Genomic DNA, 9,005 nt, shown 5'->3' with positions numbered 1-9,005 from the left:
TATGTTTTGTCTTTGCAATAAGGACAATGATCATGGACAAAGTAATTAAAAGTTTAAATAATTTCTGACACTTTTAAATTCTCTTGCTCAGTAAGACACTCTGTATCGTTCTATACATACAACTAAACTTACAGGAACTAAGCTAAAGCTAACTGCACTTCTTAATCAATCATAGGATGCAATTCCTTTAGGCTATATTTAATTATTATTAATGGTATACAACTGCATATTAGAATATTTAGGATATAACTGTAAAATATTAACATTCATATATATCTTTGCACTCATCCATACCACAAATTTGCTTTGGAATAAAAGGGAATGTAAGCATAATTTTAAGCGATACTCCGTGCAAAGATGACAATGCCCGATTTACAAAGTTTCCCTTTAAACAATTATCTGATCAATAATTTGGAAGATACTGCCTTTTTTTCTAGGTTTAAAAGTGTTACATTCTGATCATTTCTATAAGTTTTCCTGCAGTAGAAATGCGCAAGCTATTTTAGTAGAGAAATAACAATTGAAAAATAATCAATTTTTAAATTATAAAATAAAATCATAATTGCTCAAACAAAGCTTTTAAGGGTGACGTTGTAAATCGGGCATTGAAAGCACTTACAAACGTTTCCTGACAGAACGTTTCCTGACAGAACGTTTCCTGGCAGAAAGTTTCCTTACTAAACCTTTCCTTACTGAAGTTACTGAACGTTTCCTTACTGAACCTTTCCTTACTGGACCATTCCTTACTGTACCTCTCCTTACTGAACCTTTCCTTACTGAACGTTTCCTCACAAAAAGTTTCCTACATATAGATTTTCTTGCAAAACGATTCCTAATCAAAACGTTCTCTATCACAAAACGTTTCCTAAACAAAACGTTTCCTGTAACAAAACGTTTGTTTGCCTGAAATTTTGATTCGGGAACTCGGAAGACCCACGGGAATGTTATTAGCTTGGTTTTAAGATTCTAAGTGGGTAGACTTAAATAGCGAAAATTTATATTCCCGGTGAAATCGTTCAAGTGATGTTAAACGGCGGGAAAAACTTTTAGTAATCTGGGCAGCGCTGGGGGTTCCGAAGCTATTATATATATATATTTGTTTGTCATAGATGGCTTAGTGGCTGGACCAAATTGGTGGATATTTTTTAGGGAACCTTAAACGCCTAAACTACAGACGATTAGATTTGCGTGCACTTTGTTCATCAGGGGAAAAAAACTAAAATTAGGAATTCTCTCTACCTTGTGAGGAGCTATTAAAAACGGTTTAATTAGTGATATCCTCTATTCAACTCACTTTCCAAACTATACGTTCAGTAAAATGTGTAAATATAAATATGTAAAATTTGTAAATATAGATTAATGAAATTTTGTTAAAAGCTTATTTTATTTATAAACGATTAAACTTCTCTTACCACATACGGCGTACTCAATTACCTACAATACATGAGATACGCACAGGCCATGCAGAAGGCGGGAAGCGTCGCCAATTCTTGAATATATTTTTTAATAAAAAGATTAACATGTCGATTCTAAATCATGCCACTTAAACCTTTATTTTATAGTGGATACATTTTAACTAAAAATTTATTTTTTTCAACTGCGGATTTATGCTATGCAGGAAGGAAATTGTCAGAATTGGATATTTTTCAAGATGGAAAAATGACAACATCTTTCTTACAATTTCTCAAAAAAGAGTTTAAGGTACCGGAAATGCTAACAGTCTACAGCAGTTCTTAGGATCCATTTAATTTTGATGCGGATCCGGATCCTGGATCTGCACTGGAAAAAAGGATCCGGATCCGGATCCAGGTCATTTCTTTAAGATTTACTGAATTTTTTTTATCAAAAAATAATTTTCAAATTTTTTGTTTTATTTTTTCCGCTTCTTTTTATCCTAAACTTGAAGAACCATTAAGAAATGAGGAAATTTTTATAATCTCTCTTTTTTTCAAAGTTCAGATTTGGGTTTTAGGAGTAAAAAAGTTTTTTTTGCAGTTTTTGGTTGATATTTTACCCCTTGGATCCGGATCCGTGGATCCGCATATTTTTGCGGATCCGGATCCAGGAAGCCAAAATCTTGCGGATCCAACGGATCCAGATCCTAAGCTCTGGTATACAGTTCCTTTACTACCCCCCCTTCCTTCTCTCACTCGACTAATTTTGTAAATGGTACTTCTACGTAAATAATTAAAGCTCAGTTGATCTTAAAACAATATTTTTGTTTGTTTACATAATAGGTTATTATATTGTTTATGGTTAGGGTGGGGTGAGTGTTGGGTAGTTTATCACGTAAAAATATGATCAGTCTTTGTTTTCCAGTTCTCAGCTCTTGATTGATGCGTCAAGATCCAAATTTGTATTAATGTTATTTTACATGGGTTTGATCTGTTTCACAAGGGGTGTTTATTATCTTCATACAAATATTTTTGTCTGAAAAATTAAACTTTCAAAAAAAATTTTATTTTTTTAAAAATTTTATTAATATAATTTACAGGTAAAGGTAAATGTTAGTAAATAAATAGATAGATAGATGGATAAATAGATAGATAGATAGATAGATAGGTAGATAGATAGATAGATAGATAGATAGATAGATAGATAAATAGATAGATAGATAGATAGATAGATATATAGATAGATATATAGATAGATAGATAGATAGATAGAAAAGTTAATTGATTGATAGATAGATACCTTGAAACCACAAATATAGATTAAAAACCAACCAAATTGTATATTTGGGAGTGTACAGACAGATATAGACAAATAGACAAGAGTCAGTGATTGATTGATAGACAGATAGATATATAGAGAGAGGTGGTTTGATAAATAAATAAAAGTATGAATTTGATTAATCAATAAGAAATTTTAATAAAAAGATTTAAGAGTTGTCCGATCGACTTTTTAACGATACCATTTAGCCTTGAATCCAAGCATTACTGAGAGCACGTGAATTCAATGGTTCTGTCAATATTCCAGAAAGCTATGACTTTCGATCACAGTTACTCTTATTAAACATAATTTTTCAGCCTTCTTTCTTATTTACTTTTTGCCGGCATATATGTTTTAAATAAAAAGTATTTAACAAACAAATCCGTAACTTTAAAGATTGTCAAAATATAAACCAAAACAAGTATGATTTTAAATTGAAGAATGCCTCTAACTCTGGTTAGTCGGGGGTGAGAGAAATATCGTCGTTTCTTTATCCTTTAAACTTTATAAAAATTGCATTTAAGAAATCTTATAATAGCAAAAAGTCAAACCAGTAGAAATTAAAAATCAACAAGTTAAGTGCTACGGGTCTGTGAGTGTGTACACTGTACAATTGCTGTGTTTCATAATTTTTCGACCATTTACAGTCATTACTACAGTCGTCTTCCGTATCTACTGTCTTCTGTGTCTCACTGTATTTACACCCTTACATATACAAATACAGTTACATATACACATACATACTTATACATATACATATTCATATTTATACATATACATATACATATACAAATACATATACATATATATACATTTCCATATATATACATATACATATACATATTTATACATAAACATATTTATACATATTTATACATATACATAAACATAGTTATACAAATACATACTTATATATATATACACACATATTTATACATATACATATTTATATATAAACTATATATACATTTACATATTTATATATATACATATACATATTTATACATATACAATATACATCAACTATACATGTATAAAATCCTGCAAGGGGTTAAGCTAACTTGAGAGGTTCAGTGCTAAATTACAGTTATTTCGCAGTTGCAAATCTGCACAATTCGCGATACTTATATTGGCTGAGATGCAGGCAGTTTCAAAAAACATGAAGAACAGAAAACGAAAAAAAATTATTATTTTACGAAATAACATTTTTCCTCAATCGCGCGAAAGGGAATGCTTGTAAAACCTAAAATAAAATTATTATTTTTGATTTTTTTATCCAATAAGAAATGATGACGTTTAGCATTTGTCCTTTTTCTCGTCTGAATTAGGTTAGAGCAAGCAGTTTTGCAAGCTGCAGTTTTCGGTCACAATTTTACCCGTTAAACAATTTCGGTCACAATTTTAACATGGATGCCTAAACTGAATATTCCAACTGTTGCAAAAAAGAAAGAAATATTGACAGGAGATATATCTAAACTGTATATATGCTTGAAGGGTGGGAATTGCAAAAAGTTCGCTAATTGCCAATATGCAGATTCTGTATTGATGAGAAGCAATAGATAGATAATTGTCGTGCTTGATTGATAGATAGATAGATAGATAGATAGATAGATAGATAGATAGATAGATAGATAGATAGATAGATAGATGGATAGATAGATAGATAGATAGATAGATAGATAGATAGATAGATAGATAGATAGATAGATAGATAGACAGAGAGATAGATAGATAGATCCAACGCTACTCTTTTGTGGATTTTATAATTGTCTTTCGGGGATTTTTATTCTCTACAATATACAGATGATAATTTCTATATTCTGAAATAATTGCAGTTTACTGAAAACCATATATTATTTTGCACAACATTTTGCAAGTATTGTACTTTTTAAACTTAACATCCGTTTCATGATTTAAAGTTGAACAGATGATTTGCAATTTATTAAATCTACGCGAAATCTATGAGAAATCTATGCGAACTGCATTCTAAGCGGTCAAAAATTTGGTTCAGATTTCGTTTTAACTTTTCCTAATTTAAGCTTGGTGGACGGAAAATGTTTAAAGATAAAAATCAAAATTTAATCATCACGGAGAAGATCTTTAAACTTTTAAAAACAAATAGATCACAAGTGCAAATATACATTAGGACGAAAAATTAGTATTTTTTAAATATATCTAAATTGTGATTTTTTTTATTTTTAAACAAATCAAATTTATTTTTTCGGTTCTTTATAAGTCTAATTTACTTGCTGTTTGCATGACTCACTTTTGTTCGTCTATCTGTCTGTCTGTCTATTCGCCTGACTATCTATCTATCTAAATGTCTGTCTATTCCCTCCAGTTTTCCCACCCTCCTTACCTAAAATGTTGATATTGCCTGAATCCTGGGAACTCAGAGCGGAAGCCTGAAAAATTAAAATCTTTTTTTGTTGAGATGAAAGACGGATTTGACTTATTTTTTAGTTAGAAAGTCATGCAAAACAACACTCCCCTTACCCTACCCACACCCAAACATTTTCCAAAAAACTGTTTTTAAATATTACATGTTCCTTGATCTTTATTGTTATTGGTGGGAAAATGCCCCCCCCCCTCCCCTTCTTAACTCCTTCTATGTCTTCTTTTTGCACCTTACATAGTGAATGCGCGAGAAAAGAATTGAGACGCGTGTACACAGTACAACCATTTCCGGGTCAACCCCCCCCCCCCCCAGGTCCAATTCACATTTGTACTAATTGGTTCAGGGGGGGAATGGGTTGGAAGCATGTTTTATTTAGTATAGGCACATTTAAACACCTCTTTTTTGCGCATTTTAACCAAATAAAGCAAACGTTTTTGTAAAATGCCAATACTTTATACGCTTAAGTACAACTTACTCTTCTCCCTTCCTCCAGAATAACGCGTAACTAATAAGATGTAAGTGTGCCCACTGCCCAGCTTTCATCGAAATAAACTTAGTCAAGATAAGATATTTTAGCCAGCCCATCTATACCGATGTAATTGTATTCGCTTTTGTATGTATCCTGTTTTTAGCAAAGATATGAGCCCAGCCGATACATGTTATTTTAACATATTTAAATGATTTTTGAAACAAAGGGGAGTGTTCCCGAAAATGAAAGGGAGTTTAGTGTGATATCAAATGGAATTCGATATCAGCCTAAACCCCCTTTCATCGATATCTACAAATTTCACTTTTACCTGTTGCGTCTATAACATATTTATTTATCCATGGTCTTCAAGGAGAAAAGGGTTTTCTCATTCAAATTCTTTCAGTATTTCCAGTTTTTGATTAATTTTAGTTTGTAATTAAAAGAATTAATCGTAAAAATAAGAAATTTNCCCGCTAGGTATGATTGTGACAGCTTTTAAAGGCAAAAAGTCGGAAAGGAAATGAATGGAAGAGTCCCAGGGTTTTATACTAAATTGTTTGAAATCAACATTTACAAAGAAAATGATCAAGTATTGTAGAATAGAAAGGAACAGTCAGGAATACATTTGTGATGATTGATTGATTGATTAAATTGACAAATTATCCAGACTTGTTTTTGGTTTTGCAACCAGCCATTGGTAATCCACATTTCAAGTTGTACCCGCTGAAATAAATTGATTTATTGATTTCAATCTTTTTATGACATAATATGTTGATATGATAAATGATAATACTCTTGATATCAAAATAAGAATTACAAATTTTTAAAAAAATAATTATGATAATAATACTAAAAAATACCAACAATATTAATAACAATAATAATGATAAAAATTCTGAAATTTAAAGATATACTTAACAAAATGACGTTAAAATTCGAAAAAAAGACAAAAATTGAATTTAACATGGGTTGGATCGATGTTTGCTATTTTGTAGATTTATTCATCATCAATCATGAGTTCAGCATTCTATCAACATATCTCAGATTTGTTTGGAACTCAAACCCTCAAATTTTCATAATTCTCGAATCATCCAGAACCCTAGGGATGAACCAAAATACTGATCTTAAATCGAAAAACTCAAAATAAAAATGTAAATTTTCTTTTTTTAGCAAAAATTCTGAAATATATCGATAATTTCGATTTTCGTCGAAAGTACAAATAATTTTGTTAAAGCCTGGTGCGCAGATCCAATCATGCGAATAAATCATGCAGTTTTTATGCTTCACTCATTTTGTGTAAATACAATAATTTCTTCATAAATATATATCTATCTATCTACCTATCGTAATATCCAACTATCCAACTATCTACCTATCGTAATATCCAACTATCTACCTATCGTAATAGCCAACTATCCAACTATCTACTTATCGTAATATACAACTATCCAACTATCCAACTATCCAACAATCCAACTATCCAGCTATCCAACTATCCAACTATCCAACTATCCAACTATCCAACTATCCAACTATCCAACTATCCAACTATCCAACTATCCAACTATCTACCTATCGAAATATCCAACTATCCATCTATCCAAGTATCCAACTATCTACCTATCGTAATATCCAACTATCCAACTATCCAAGTATCCAACTATCCAACTATCCAACTACCCAACTATCCAACTATCTACCTATCGTAATATCCAACTATCCTACTATCCAATTAATAAACATCTAACTATCCAACTATCCTACTATCTAATTAATAAACATCTAACTATCCAACTATCCAACTATCCAAGTATCCAACTATCCAACTATCCAACAACTATCCAACTATTCAACTATCCAACTATCCTACTATCCAATTAACAAACATCCAACTATCCAACTATCCAACTATCCAACTATCCAACTATCCAACTATCCAACTATCCAACTATCCAACTATCCAACTATCCAATAACGGAAGAAGGGGGTGGGGTGGGGGGAAACTATTGTTTAATAAGATAAATAAACAATAATGTGTAAACAATGATTTTACATGTCCGGCCCTACTTGCTCGATTAGAAAAAATTCCTATATATAGCGATTCAAATATGTGACAGCCAAGGAGTAAGGAATAGAAGGGAGATATAACTGACGCGGTTCGCCCTACCATATGATTATTCATGGTTTGCAGAGTGCAGACGGTTACTCTATTTGTATAAGAAATATTCAGAATAGGTTATTTTATACGCGGTAATTTTACATCAGACAAATATTTCTTATACAAATGAAGTACCCGTCTGCAAAGCATGTATAATCATATGGTAGGGCGAACCGCGTCAGTTATATCTCCCTTAAATAGCCATTGTATTTGTCTCGGAAACTTGNATGCTTTGCAGACGGTACTCTATTTGTATAAGAAATATTCAGAATAGGTTATTGTATACGCGGTAATTGTACATCAGACAAATATTTCTTATACAAATGAAGTACCCGTCTGCAAAGCATGTATAATCATATGGTAGGGCGAACCGCGTCAGTTATATCTCCCTTCTATTCCTTACTCCCTGGTGACAGCCTATCCAATAAATTTCAATCATCCAACAAGCCTTCTGAAAAACTGTATCCCGATAAAAATATAATTTTTTTTTATAACATTAAACATTTGTTAAATCTTAATATTTTCACGATTGTGCAATTTACAGTTGTTAGTTTCTCCTACTCGCATGCTAGGTACTAATTAACCCTATCATGATGTTTCCCACTGGTTCAGCTCCAGAGTAAAATATTTAAACTTTATCAGGTTCAGTTTCATGGTTCATGATTCAGAAGAAATAAACCAATTCTCATCATTCCCATTTCACCTTTTATTGTCCTTGGTAGACACACTTAGCTAGTTTTTCTCGTAGTTTTCTAAAATACAAAATATGATCTNTAAATATTAGATTCATTTTTAGATTTCATTTATGTATTTTAGTTCAAACCAAGAAATATAAAGACCAGGAACCGCCATATCTCATGCGTCAAATCTGTGTACTGCAGTGGGAGGAGATCAAACCAAAGAATTCAGGGGCAACGCATAATTTTTGAGGGAAAAGGGCCCAAGGGGTGGAATTAAAATATATTGCTTTTGTCTTTTCCATATTGACCAGAAAGAAAAAAATCATAAGTATTCGCTCTAACTTGATATATTAACTTTTTTCTGGACTGAAATATCACATCTGTAGTCCTTTCCCTTCAACTTCTGTGGGGCCACTGGGTTTGTTTACATTTCTCCCACAGTGTACAGTACATAATATGCGTATATCTGAGTTGGGCGTTCCTGTATATAGTTCATTGGTCCTAATTGATCCTAAACAAATTATAATTTGGTAAAACGACAGAAAAATTAAGGATTTTATTGTTCTTAATTAAAGAACAAAATACAAA

The sequence above is a fragment of the Eurytemora carolleeae genome, unplaced genomic scaffold (assembly GCF_000591075.1).
Source record: "Eurytemora carolleeae unplaced genomic scaffold, Eaff_2.0 scaffold1625, whole genome shotgun sequence".
NCBI classification, from domain to species: Eukaryota; Metazoa; Arthropoda; class Copepoda; order Calanoida; family Temoridae; genus Eurytemora; species Eurytemora carolleeae.
Note: the sequence above shows the minus strand (reverse complement) of the source record.